This window comes from Lucilia sericata, unplaced genomic scaffold, assembly GCF_015586225.1.
Source record: "Lucilia sericata isolate MDLA Ls3-8-SP2 unplaced genomic scaffold, ASM1558622v1 Contig000690F_arrow, whole genome shotgun sequence".
NCBI classification, from domain to species: domain Eukaryota; kingdom Metazoa; phylum Arthropoda; class Insecta; order Diptera; family Calliphoridae; genus Lucilia; species Lucilia sericata.
In genome coordinates, this window is record NW_023994693.1 from 1 (window position 1) to 15,293 (window position 15,293).

The window sequence follows — 15,293 nt, forward strand, 5'->3', positions numbered from 1 at the left end:
CTCTACACGACATTTCAAAAGTATTCTTTAACACAGATATATATTTCCGTACCGATCTCATATCTATCAATTGAAGACTTTTATAGGATCTATGTATACTGATTACTCTAAAATACAGAAATGGCAGTGGTTCGATTCTAAAACCGTAGACGAGGATTTCCCTTAAAATATTTTATTAATAAGGAATAAAATTTCATAAGAATTACGATCCGCTAGACATTATAATCCGTTCATTATTCTCAACTCAATACTTTACCCATCACTGTTACACTAAAAGTACTTTTATTTTCTACGTATATGTATTTGTATCTGTGTACCACTGTGTGTACTCGTAGTTCTCAGATACACAACTTTCAATACAATAACAACAACAACTGATCGACTGACTACAACAATGGTCATTGTTTTGGAGCGATCATATTTTTTTGTATTTATTTTCCACTTGTTCTTGTACAATTTTATACATTTGTTTTTATTTCTCACTGTCATGTAACACACACTCAAACGTTTGTTCTTTACTCATTATTTTCCTCTTGTTTCTTTTCGGGATCAGCAAAGTTGGATTGTTGAGAGAGAATGATGAACCATGAACATTGATCGATTTGAAGTTAGCCGATATTTGGAATATACTGTAAATCTATTTCAATTTTTTCTTTACGTTTCTGAAACAATTTCTGATTATAGACTAAAGACTAGACTATAGACTAAAGTATAGTCTGGAATATAACTAGACTATAGTCTGGACTATAAACTAGACTATCGTCTGGACTATAAACTAGACTATAGTCTGGACTATAGACTAGACTATAGTCTGGACTATAGACTAGACTATAGTCTGGACTATAGACTAGACTATAGTCTGGATTATAGACTAGACTAATAGTCTGGATTATAGACTAGACTATAGCCTAGTCTATACATATAGTCTAGTCTATAGCTTAGTCTAGTCTAGTCTATAGTCTAGTCTATAGTCTAGTCTATAGTCCTAGTCTATAGTCTAGTCTATAGTCTATAGTCTAGTCTATAGTCTAGTCTATAGTCTAGTCTATAGTCTAGTCTATAGTCTAGTCTATAGTCTAGTCTATAGTCTAGTCTATAGTCTAGTCTATAGTCTAGTCTATAGTCTAGTCTATAGTCTAGTCTATAGTCTAGTCTATAGTCTAGTCTTTAGTGTAGTCTATAGTCTAGTCTATAGTGTAGTCTATAGTCTAGTCTATAGTCTAGTCTATAGTCTAGTCTATAGTCTAGTCTATAGTCTAGTCTATAGTCTAGTCTATAGTCTAGTCTATAGTCTAGTCTATAGTCTAGTCTATAGTCTAGTCTATAGTCTAGTCTATAGTGTAGTCTATAGTCTAGTCTATAGTCTAGTCTATAGTCTAGTCTATAGTCTAGTCTATAGTCTAGTCTATAGTCTAGTCTATAGTCTAGTCTATAGTCTAGTCTATAGTCTAGTCTATAGTCTAGTCTATAGTCTAGTCTATAGTCTAGTCTATAGTCTAGTCTATAGTCTAGTCTATAGTCTAGTCTATAGTCTAGTCTATAGTCTAGTCTATAGTCTAGTCTATAGTCTAGTCTATAGTATAGTCTATAGTATAGTCTATAGTCTAGTCTATAGTCTAGTCTATAGTCTAGTCTATAGTCTAGTCTATAGTCTAGTCTATAGTCTAGTCTATAGTCTAGTCTATAGTCTAGTCTATAGTCTAGTCTATAGTCTAGTCTATAGTCTAGTCTATAGTCTAGTCTATAGTCTAGTCTATAGTCTAGTCTATAGTCTAGTCTATAGTCTAGTCTATAGTCTAGTCTATAGTCTAGTCTATAGTCTAGTCTATAGTCTAGTCTATAGTCTAGTCTATAGTCTAGTCTATAGTCTAGTCTATAGTCTAGTCTATAGTCTAGTCTATAGTCTAGTCTATAGTCTAGTTTATAGTCTAGTCTATAGTCTAGTCTAGTCTATAGTCTAGTCTATAGTCTAGTCTAGTCTATAGTCTAGTCTATAGTCTAGTCTATAGTCTAGTCTATAGTCTAGTCTATAGTCTAGTCTAGTCTATAGTCTAGTCTATAGTCTAGTCTATGGTCTAGTCTATGGTCTAGTCTATAGTCTAGTCTATAGTCTAGTCTATGGTCTAGTCTATAGTCTAGACTACAGTCTAGTCTATAGTCTAGTCTTTAGTCTAGTCTATGGTCTAGTCTATAGTCTAGTCCATAGTCCAGTCTATAGTCTAGTCTATAGTCTAGTCTATAGTCTAGTCTATAGTCTAGTCTATAGTCTAGTCTATAGTCTAGTCTATAGTCTAGTCTATAGTCTAGTCTATAGTCTAGTCTATAGTCTAGTCTATAGTCTAGACTATAGTCTAGTCTATAGTCTAGTCTATAGTCTAGTCTATAGTCTAGACTATAGTCTAGTCTATAGTCTAGTCTATAGTCTAGTCTATAGTCTAGTCTATAGTCTAGTCTATAGTCTAGTCTATAGTCTAGTCTATAGTCTAGTCTATAGTCTAGTCTATAGTCTAGTCTATAGTCTAGTCTATAGTCTAGTCTATAGTCTAGTCTATAGTCTAGTCTATAGTCTAGTCTATAGTCTAGTCTATAGTCTAGTCTATAGTCTAGTCTATAGTCTAGTCTATAGTCTAGTCTATAGTCTAGTCTATAGTCTAGTCTATAGTCTAGTCTATAGTCTAGTTTATAGTCTAGTCATTAGTCTAGTCTATAGTCTAGTCTATAGTCTAGTCTATAGTCTAGTCTATAGTCTAGTCTATAGTCTAGTCTATAGTCTAGTCTATAGTCTAGTCTATAGTCTATTCTATAGTCTAGTCTATAGTCTAGTCTATAGTCTAGTCTATAGTCTAGTCTATAGTCTAGTCTATAGTCTAGTCTATAGTCTAGTCTATAGTCTAGTCTATAGTCTAGTCTATAGTCTAGTCTATAGTCTAGTCTATAGTCTAGTCTATAGTCTAGTCTATAGTCTAGTCTATAGTCTAGTCTATGGTCTGGTCTATAGTTTAGTCTGTATATTATAAAGTCTGGTCTATAGACCAGACTATAGTCTGATCTGTAGACTATAGTCAAGCCCACAGATTCAGACCTAAAAGACTAGTATATAGTCTAGTCTATAGTCTAGTCTATAGTCTAGTCTATAGTCTAGTCTATAGTCTAGTCTATAGTCTAGTCTATAGTCTAGTCTATAGTCTAGTCTATAGTCTAGTCTATAGTCTAGTCTATAGTCTAGTCTATAGTATAATCTATAGCCTAGTTCCCTTCTGTATAATGCTATAATTCCGATTAACGCTTTCTCAAAAGCTTTAAAAAGATGGTGGAACACGGAGTTGAATTTCACACACTGCCCCAATTTCATTTTAATGGTGGATATATGTACATACATATGTATGTATAACATTCGGCATAGCCGCAGTATTAGTCTGCTTTCCAACTACATAATTTGACAGGTGCATAAATATCCCTCTTTTACTTCTTTTTATATGATCGTCATACACACAATTAGTCAATAATAATGACTGTTTATCTTGTTCGGTTTTTTTTCTAATTTTCACTTACCTGTTTCTAAACAAATTGAAGGCGTTAAAGGATATTTTATTGTTTGCCTTTTGTTTCCTTTTGTGTCAATAGCAAAACAGAGAGCGAGAGAGGGACAGAGTAAAATCAATCCTGTTGTTTATTTTATAAGTACAATAATAATCTATGTTCGACAGTTGCATTTTGTGTGTTTAATCGTATTTTACGGGTAATAATGTCGTCTCAAAAAAAGGCGCCACAAAGTGTTTTTTGAATTGAATATGTTTGATTTGTTAAAATAAAAACAAATTAATGAATTCAAAGAATAAACCATAGGATATTTTTAGATTTGGGCATTGTTTTGTGGGAGAAATACAATAAACACTGAAAAGAGTTTGAAGTTTAACATAATGTTTTTGCTGGTGTTAGAAAGGCGGCTATGAAACTTTATTTGTGAAGCCAGATTTTGTATTTGTTAGTACCACAATGCCAACAGTGGGCCTTTTGAACCAAGAACATGATTATCTGACAATATATTAAATATCTAAATGACATAATGGAGTTTTCACCAATTTGAATCCTTTAGGTCTGAATCTGTGGGCTTGACTATAGTCTACAGATCAGACTATAGTCTGGTCTATAGACCAGACTAAACTATAGACTAGACCATAGACTAGACTATATACTATACTATAGACTAGACTATAGACTAGACTATAGACTAGACTATAGACTAGACTTTAGACTAGACTATAGACTAGACTATAGACTAGACTATAAACTAGACTATCGACTAGACTATAGACTAGACTATAGACTAGACAATAGACTAGACTATAGACTAGACTATAGACTAGACTATAGACTAGACTATAGACTAGACTATAGACTAGACTATAGACTAGACTATAGACTAGACTATAGACTAGACTATAGACTAGACTATAGACTAGACTATACTATAGACTAGACTAGACTAGACTAGACTATAGACTAGACTATAGACTAGACTATGACTAGGAACTAGACTATAGACTAGACTATAGACTAGACTATAGACTAGACTATAGACTAGACTATAGACTAGACGATAGACTAGACTATAGACTAGACTAGACTAGACTATAGACTAGACTATAGACTAGACTATAGACTAGACTATAGACTAGACTATAGACTAGACTATAGACTAGACTATAGACTAGACTATAGGACTAGACTATAGACTAGACTATAGACTAGACTATAGACTAGACTATAGACTAGACTATAGACTAGACTATAGACTACTAGACTAGCTATAGACTAGACTATAGACTAGACTATAGACTAGACTATAGACTAGACTATAGACTAGACTATAGACTAGACTATAGACTAGACTATAGACTAGACTATAGACTAGACTATAGACTAGACTATAGACTAGACTATAGACTAGACTATAGACTAGACTATAGACTAGACTATAGACTAGACTATAGACTAGACTAGACTAGACTATAGACTATAGACTAGACTATAGACTAGACTATAGACTAGACTATAGACTAGACTATAGACTAGACTATAGACTAGACTATATACTAGACTATAGACTAGACTATAGACTAGACTATAGACTAGACTATAGACTAGACTATAGACTAGACTATCGACTAGACTATAGACTAGACTATAGACTAGACTATCGACTAGACTATCGACTAGACTATCGACTAGACTATAGACTAGACTATAGACTAGACTATAGACTAGACTATAGACTAGACTATAGACTAGACTATAGACTAGACTATAGACTAGACTATAGACTAGACTATAGACTAGACTATAGACTAGACTATAGACTAGACTATAGACTAGACTATAGACTAGACTATAGACTAGACTATAGACTAGACTATAGACTAGACTATAGACTAGACTATAGACTAGACTATAGACTAGACTATAGACTAGACTATAGACTAGACTATAGACTAGACTATAGACTAGACTATAGACTAGACTATAGACTAGACTATAGACTAGACTATAGACTAGACTATAGACTAGACTATAGACTAGACTATAGAGAATAGACTAGACTATAGACTAGACTATAGACTAGACTATAGACTAGACTATAGACTAGACTATAGACTAGACTATAGACTAGACTATAGACTAGACTATAGACTAGACTATAGACTAGACTATAGACTAGACTAAACTATAGACTAGACTATAGACTAGACTATAGACTAGACTATAGACTAGACTATAGACTAGACTAAACTATAGACTAGACTATAGACTAGACTATAGACTAGACTATAGACTAGACTATAGACTAGACTATAGACTAGACTATAGACTAGACTATAGACTAGACTATAGACTAGACTATAGACTAGACTATAGACTAGACTATAGACTAGACTATAGACTAGACTATAGACTAGACTATAGACTAGAATATAGACTAGACTATAGACTAGACTAAACTATAGACTAGACTATACTAGACTATAGACTAGACTATAGACTAGACTATAGACTAGACTATAGACTAGACTATAGACTAGACTATAGACTAGACTACAGACTAGACTATAGACTAGACTATAGACTAGACTATAGACTAGACTATAGACTAGACTATAGACTAGACTATAGACTAGACTATAGACTAGACTATAGACTAGACTATAGACTAGACTATAGACTAGACTATAGACTAGACTAGACTAGACTATAGACTAGACTATAGACTAGACTATAGACTAGACTATAGACTAGACTATAGACTAGACTATAGACTAGACTATAGACTAGACTAGACTAGACTAGCTAGACTAGACTTAGACTAGATAGACTAGACTAGACTAGACTAGACTAGACTAGACTAGACTAGACTAGACTAGACTAGACTAGACTAGACTAGACTAGACTAGACTAGACTAGACTAGACTATAGACTAGACTATAGACTAGACTATAGACTAGACTATAGACTAGACTATAGACTAGACTATAGACTAGACTATAGACTAGACTATAGACTAGACTATAGACTAGACTATAGACTAGACTATAGACTAGACTATAGACTAGACTATAGACTAGACTAGACTAGACTATAGACTAGACTATAGACTAGACTAGACTAGACTAGACTAGACTAAACTAGACTAGACTAGACTAGACTAGACTACACTATAGACTATAGACTAGACTATTAGACTAGACTATAGACTAGACTATAGACTAGACTATAGACTAGACTATAGACTAGACTATAGACTAGACTATAGACTAGACTATAGACTATAGACTGTAGACTAGACTAGACTAGACTAGACTAGACTAGACTAGACTAGACTAGACTAGACTAGACTAGACTATAGACTAGACTAGACTATAGACTATAGACTAGACTATAGACTAGACTATAGACTAGACTATAGACTAGACTATAGACTAGACTATAGACTAGACTATAGACTAGACTATAGTAGACTAGACTATAGACTAGACTATAGACTAGACTATAGACTAGACTATAGACTAGACTATAGACTAGACTATAGACTAGACTATAGACTAGACTATAGACTAGACTATAGACTAGACTATAGACTAGACTATAGACTAGACTATAGACTAGACTATAGACTAGACTATAGACTAGACTAATAGACTAGACTATAGACTAGACTAGACTATAGACTAGACCAAAGACTAGACTATAGACTAGACTAGACTAGACTATAGACTAGACTAGACTACTAGACTAGACTATAGACTAGACTAGACTATAGACTAGACTATAGACTAGACTATAGACTAGACTATAGACTAGACTATAGACTAGACTATAGACTAGACTATAGACTAGACTATAGACTAGACTATAGACTAGACTATAGACTAGACTATAGACTAGACTATAGACTAGACTATAGACTAGACTATAGACTAGACTATAGACTAGACTATAGACTAGACTTAGACTAGACTAGACTAGACTAGACTAGACTAGACTAGACTAGACTAGACTAGACTAGACTAGACTAGACTAGACTAGACTAGACTAGACTAGATTAGACTAGACTAGACTAGACTAGACTAGACTAGACTAGACTAGACTAGACTATAGACTAGACTAGACTAGACTATAGACTAGACTAGACTAGACTATAGACTAGACTAGACTATAGACTAGACTAGACTATAGACTAGACTATAGACTAGACTATAGACTAGACTATAGACTAGACTATAGACTAGACTATAGACTAGACTATAGACTAGACTATAGACTAGACTATAGACTAGACTATAGACTAGATTATATACTAGACTATATACTAGACTATAGACTAGTCTTTTACAACATTTATTGGATTACTTTTTCTAAAATTAATGGATGATTTATATCCATTAATACAAAATAAAAATATTGTCCAGAATTTGTCTAATATTCTATTTTATTCTCAAATCAAAATGTATAATTATTATGGTCAATAGTGAAAAGGTAAAAAAATTATTTTTCGACTTTTTTGTTCTACATTTAAATGTTGTCTACCCTGCTTCCTTTCTGTAAAGGTATACACACAAGATAAAGCAGTTTTGAAAAAGGTTTGTTGTCGATAACACAGCGCAAAAAACTCTATTATTAGTGCTGCTAATATGCAGTTTTTCGAATCTTCTATGAATTTGGACGTTGAGAATTTTTTTTTACTGGTGTGCCAAAACAAAATCAATTAAATCTTTTTCAAAATATTTAGTGTAAAACTAATTTAAAATTCTTGATTATTAACGGCTTTTCCCTTAATAACAATGTGCAAAAGCTTACCACACTTATTTTCTCTCTTAACTAGTGCAAATTAAACACTTGCACAACCAAGACAATCTGGCCACATGTACACTTTTTCTCGTTCTCTTTCTGTTTAGCAGTTTGTTAGAAGAAAAAGACAGAAGCAGACAGAAAATATACAACAATATTTTTTTGTTATTTTCCAATACAAGTATTCATTCGTTATAAATTTGCTCGACTGCCATGTTTTACAATCGCGATTCAGTGAAATCAATCGCGTACAATTAAAGAAAACTTTTAATTTTTTTTGTTTAAAAGGTAAATATTAAGCGAAAACTTTAAAACAAATTGATAAAATAAACGACAATAAATAAAATTAACTAGAAATTTAAAGAAAATGTAAAAGAATTTGCTATGAAAAAAAAAAGAAAATGAAAGCAAAAATTCTGTTTTGTGGTGTGTGAAAAATTTAAGTGGAAAAAAAATTTTCACCTGATATGAGAAAAAACCCATTGCATACACATACAACGACTTTTTTTTTTGCATAGTGCGAGTTTGGTGATTTGTTTTAAGAACAGAAGGAATACTTGTAAGAGAAGTTTAAATGAGAATTATTTGGTTTTTATAAAACAAAATTGGTGTTTGTTAATTAAGGTGTTTCTTAATTTGTTTATAAAGTTAGTATTTTGCTTATTTTTTTTTGGTATTTTTGTATTTTGTGTGTTATAAGTACAAGGTTATTGCACGATGGCCGCTTTTGTAGTTTTTTTCGCTCTCCTTCCCTCTCTCTCTTTGTGTGTTATTCGTTGCTCTCATAGAAACCAGAAAAAAATACCAATCGGCTTCCAATGACAGGCGCGCTTATTGGAAAAATTTGGCTACACTTTTTAACTAGTGAAAAAAAAGTAACGAGTAGTAAATTGTTTTCAAAGAGTAGGAAGAGAAAATAAAAGTCAAAATTAAACAGACACTTGCACACTGGGTGTGAAAGTTGCCAGATTTGATGTTTTGTTATTTTGACGATTTTTCTTATAAAAAACATTTTATATGGAGCGATATTGCAAATGAAAATTGAAAACTCGGAAAAGGTGGAAAAGTGAACATTTTGCTCTAATTGAAGAACCCTAATACATAAGTTTGAAAAATTTATCATAGAAAAATCGTATGTACCATTTGATCTTGACAGTTTTGAAAAGCCAATTAGACGAATCATCTGGCAACTATGTATGTATAGAAAACAAAATAAAAAATTAAATCAAGCGTTTTGTTTTTTCGACAAATTTGAAAGAAGTAAGAAAAAGGAATTGAAAACACAAATTAAAAATCAAATTTTAGTAAAATAAACTAATTTTTTTTAATAAAATTAAATAAAAATTAAAGGAAAAAGTAAAAATATTATAAATTAAATATTAAAAATATACATACCTATTTATATAAAATATTTTTTCTACTTTTTATTAATAATTCTATATAATTATTTGTTATTTTGCTTTGTTGTTAAACTAACAAAAAGCTTTTAAATTTAACTTTTATATCATAGTGTCTTTTTGATATTTTAATGATGATGTTTGTGGTATGTTTGGAATTTCATGAAATTCCATTAAAAAGTCGTCAGCTGCATTGGCCATAAATATTTTAAGCTTTTCATGTATGCCAACGTTGTTGTTGTTGTCGTTATTGTCGCTTTTATTCATTTCGTGTGTTTCTTACCACTCTACCCCTTTGTCAAAACCTTCTCCTTCTCCAGCGCACTTTGCATAGTGCTGTTAAATTAGTTAAAAGTTTAATAAAATGTCTGATTTGCTGTCATCTTTTTTAATTTTTTTTTTTTTCAAAACTAGTTTTTTTTAAGTAAATCATTAAATAAAATATCTTGTATTTGTATAGATTTCTTTAACAACAAAAATATTAACAAAAATCTTTATAAACACACACTGTTACTTGTTTACTGACAAATATTTTCAGAGCGGGAAGGTGTGACTAGTTGTAGTGTTGCATTTTATAACATTAATTAAATGTGCTAAAATTGCTTATGTTTTAGTTAATTATTACTTTATTTAAATATTGTTAGGTAATCTAGATATTTGGATTGTTTAGTTGCTTCTAAACTTCGTGACACACTTTCTACCAAGGCTCGATATTTTTTGTTTTCTTTATGGCAACAGGAAAAAAAAAATCAATTATTGATTAATGATTTTTACTTTCAATCTCTATGACATTTGGAATATGAAGGATAGACATGTGCATTTCCTAGTTGTAATATTTAAAACTACAATTTTTTTTAATCGGATGGTTGTCTCTCAAGGTCCAAGAATAAAAATGTAGTTTGTTCTATGCCAATTTTTAAAATCTAATAGACAAAATGAAGTTTTGTTGTGCAAACAGTTTAATATGCATGTAAAACGAACCCCGATAGCAAGTTATCCATATATTGTGGAGGGTACGGTACAAAAAGTACCAGTAGTTATAAATGCTTATTCATTGTGAAGTCAATATACTCCTAATTTCTGTATTATTTTGTATTTTATGACTTGCTAAGTTGTCTCGGTTTAATGCTTTCACATAAAGGTCCTTCCTGAAATAAATCCGAACGTCGCACACTTATATCCTACTTAAAATGTTCACTCTGGATTGGATTTCCTGAAATACACGACTCTTGCTTACACGGATGACGTTGCAGTAACAGTACTAGGATTTCATCTGAAAACGATATCTCAAAGACTCTCAAAAGCACTCAAAATTATAACTTCGTGGAGTATCAACAGTGGAATGTAAATCCAGGCAAAATTTCGATTTTACTTTACGCTAGTATCTAATCTCCCTTAAAAGAAATCGCTCCCCAAAGAACCTACAAGATATCAACTAGAGCTCTCCAATATCAACTAAATACCAACTGAATTGTTGGCCAGGAAATTAGCACTAAACACAGCTTTCAGATTAAATACAATGGACGAATGGTCTCACAACCTATACGGTGAAGCGGATATTATAAAGATACCTCCCAGGAAGATGGAAGAATACTCCCATATAATAGCGGTTATTGCATTTCCAAAATCTCCTTCTAGAGAAAGTTCGGTTTTACTTTTAGAAAATTTAATGCTCAAAGAAGATTGGTCCACAAATAACCTTTCCGTATAAACGGATAATTTTTAAAAATTATATAGTGCTGGGATTCGATGGGCAACTGTTTAGGCGTTGAAATAGCGAAGACAGGCGCCTCAATGACCATAATGAAAACGAAGGTCCTACCAGTCAATGAACATAATGTCATGTTGATTAAACAGTTCCACCTAGGATGTCATCGGAGGTGTCATCTCAACTTTAATATCACACCGTTGGATGCTCCCCCGAGGCATGTCAGGAAGGAAGGAAGTTATGTGCAGTAGTCAGCAGATTATTCCTTTGAATGACATTCATTGAGACGCCCTCAATTCCGCGGTTGGAAGTTGCCCATCGCCTATAGCAGACACAGAAGAAATCGCGCCGCGGAAAACAAGAGACGTTCTGGTACAACTTAGATCGGGATGGATGAGCAGACTCAATGCCTACTGGTCACGCGTAGACCTTGTCCAGCATGTGGTCAAGGTTCTCATGATACCCACCACATATTAAACTGCACAGACAAACCTGTAGAAGCCGCCAACTACATTATTGTAAAGTTTTAGCTATTGCATCAACAACAACCGTAATGGATATAGACAACTTTCCAAAAACATCTATTAGAAAGACCATTTGTATGCATTGTCATGAAACATTTGTAACAGCCAAAAATATTGGTCCTATACTCACCTTAAAGTATACAGTGTATATACACGTCAGATCATAATCACAATCTGGGTCGATTAAGCAAAGAGTGTCCGTATGTGTGTATGTAAACTTGGTGCGCAGGCCACAGGCCTGATAATTTAATAGAACGAAGCCTATTGAAAATTGTTGAAATCGGTCCATTATTTCATCTAGTCCTCAATACAACCGTACCCCCGGATAGGACTTTTGAGCTTATAATTATGTCAAATGTTCTATTATATCGACAAAAATCGGCAGAACTTGGGTTTTATACATAACTCTAACGATTTTTTTTAATATCGGGCCTCATTTATCCAAAAACAAAGTCCCCTTCAGAAAATGACTTGACTTTATTTTGCATAAATAACGTAAATCGCTCTACTCATATTTATAAGAATCGGCCTATATTGACCATTGCCCTTGCCCAATTTTAACTTAACAGTTTCATGTACAGCGTTTTCAACACTGAAATATTTATGTAAAAATACATTCAACGTTAGCGTACTTCCCCTTACTACCTATTGGCTATCAACTGCTCTCTTTTTAACTAATAATTTTAACCCAATTTTGCTGCTATTCTTACTCAATTCTTATAATTTATACTTTCCTGACTTGTATATTTTTCGGGTTTTAATGTGTACATTTACGGTTTAACATGGCTTGTTGTTTTTTTTTATTTCATTTAATTCGCTAATATTACTTTTATGTATTTATATTTTGTTGACATTTCTAAAATTCCTTTCAAGGTCTTTTACCTCTTATGTTTTGTCTTCTAGATATTTCTCTTTTTTTTTTGTATTTTCTACTTCCACTTCAACATCATCATTGTTATTTTTCTTTTTACAAACAAAATCAACATTTCTTATTAAAGAAAAAAAAAAAAAAAAATAACTCACATACCAAAACTCTCTCTTTAATTTTTCTTTTCTTTTTTTTTGTTGGAGTACGTGCATTGCAGAGCGTGTGTGCGTGTGTGTTTCAGTGATCTGACATCTGGATTTTCCCTTTTTGAAATTTTGATGCACTCTGTGCTGATTTGTTTTTGTTTTTGGCACACGTCATAATGCAATTAAATACAAAAATTTATACTTTTTGGCAGATGTCATCATCATTATCTTGTTTGTTATTGTAGTATGTTTTTCTTTGCTATTTTTACGGGTTTCTTGTAGCTTCATATTTTTCCTAAACATACAAACAACCAAAGACACCTTAAGCGCCTATTTTTTTTCTATGTTTCTTAATTTTTTTCTGTAATTTTTTTGTTTGTCTCTGTAACTAATCTGGTTTACAAGACAAAATGTTACGCTTGTGAGCTCTAATTTCAGGGGACATGCCTTTGTGATTAAGAATTGCATATTATGGCATAATAATATTTATGTGTAAAAAATATAGATGGGGATTTTTGGTTTGGCTTAAGGTGGGCAAAAAATATGTACCTACTTGTTGTTGCAACAGCTAAAACTATACAATAATCTAGTTGGGGGGTTCTACATCAATGTCCAGGCCTAAAAATTGGGCTACTTCAACTGGATGCGTCCATAAATCCATTGGACAGAGTGAAGTAGGGTTGGCTGAGCAGTTGAATATGTGGTGGGTGTCATGAGGACCCTGAACGATCCTTCCTTCCTACGAAGATCCTTCCTGACATGCCTCGGGGGAGTATCCAATTGTATGATGTTAAAATTGGGATGACTTCTCCGATGACATCCCAGGAGGAACTGTTTAGTCAGCATGACAAAACAGTTCATTGACTGGAAGGACCTTCGTTTCCTCGTGCAGGTGATGTTCCGAGGTAATTTGTAGGCAGCCCGTTACAGTCCTTAGAGCGGCATTTTGGCAGCTTTGAATGTTTCTCCACTGGGTATCACTTAGCGAAGGTGACCACACTGGAGCAGCATAGTTAACCACTGACCGAACAATCGTTTTATATCTAGCCAACAAGGTTTCTTTATCCATACCCCAAGTGTGTACCTACTTGTCAATCTACTTGGTGTAGGCATGCTGTTATAGCGTCGCAAATATAGATAAAATCTATTTTTATGATCCGATATCTCAAATACCTAGTGTAATGGATAAATTCTGAGTTCAGATTCGAAATCAATGGAGCTTAATCTTCCATAAAAAGTATACTTCTGTGTATACTAGTCTCTGGGTTTCGACCTTTTTTAAAATGTGTTGTTGTTGTAACATTTCGACTGTGGCCGATAGTTCTTTCTTGAAATTAGAATAATAAAACTTAATTGTTTGTGTCTGTGGGTGGAAGAGAGAGCTGGAGAAACTGCGCCACCTCAGTTGGTCTTAACCATAAGTGCAAATTTGTAGAGCTAGGGACAATTGAATAAATGCACCTTGTCATGAGGACTTTGATGACAGGGAGGGCAACGATTTAAATTGTCTAGAATGATACGTTCACGGTAGCAGTTGAGGAGACTGCACCACCCGATACTTAATTATGTCAAGAAGGTTCCGATACCGCAGGGGGTGTTCATTTAGGACTCTGTTGCATCTGTAGCCATTAATGGCTTCGGTGACCGCTATTTGATGCAACATTTCCCGGGCGCTTGCAATAGACCGTCAATCGACGTTCGATGGCGAAGGTATGACGTTTTGGATGTCGCTGCGAAAGCGTCGGCAGTCCATTGGGATGTGCCTGGGAGGGGGATCCTCCATCAGAATCTGATGGTTGGGGTGACTAGGCAGATGGCATGCCAACAGGTTGTCTGGATGACAGCAACCTGTTCTCCTCATGTAAATGATCCACATTCGTCATCTTGACACATCCTTTTGCGATTTAAAATTTGTTGTTCTGTATTATTGTGAAAAACGGGTTACATTTGACCCATAAAGTAGTCTCCAACATTGATACATAACTCTAAATAGGACATAATATAGGATCTCTACTAGATATTCTTCCGTAATATGCAAAATCTCCTAAAATGTGACCGAGTGTATAATCCTCCATAATCCTCCTATGACATCCCAGAAGAAACTTCTTTGATATCATGGTGTTGTGTTCCTTAACCGAATTCGTCTGCTTCTTCTGACATCTTTTGAATAAAGTTGTTACGGTTTGGCCCGTCGTCCACATACGAAATCACATCCACGCCTTGTGGAAGTGCGGAAAGTTTAGAGAGATAGAAGTTAAACTATAACGGCGATAGTACTTTGTAGTACGACATGCTCAACTCTACATG

General features: G+C 33.5%; 1 protein-coding gene across 1 annotated transcript in view; it reads left to right on the forward strand.

The window, feature by feature from the left end:
- The first annotated feature begins 8,483 nt into the window (after nucleotides 1–8,483).
- Nucleotides 8,484–15,293, forward strand: part of LOC119607366 (uncharacterized protein DDB_G0283357-like) — an 83,521-nt gene continuing 76,711 nt past the window's right edge. The window contains exon 1 of the mRNA XM_037961235.1: nucleotides 8,484–8,631. The gene's annotated coding sequence lies outside the window, so the exon portion shown is untranslated. The remainder of the gene's footprint in view (nucleotides 8,632–15,293) is intronic.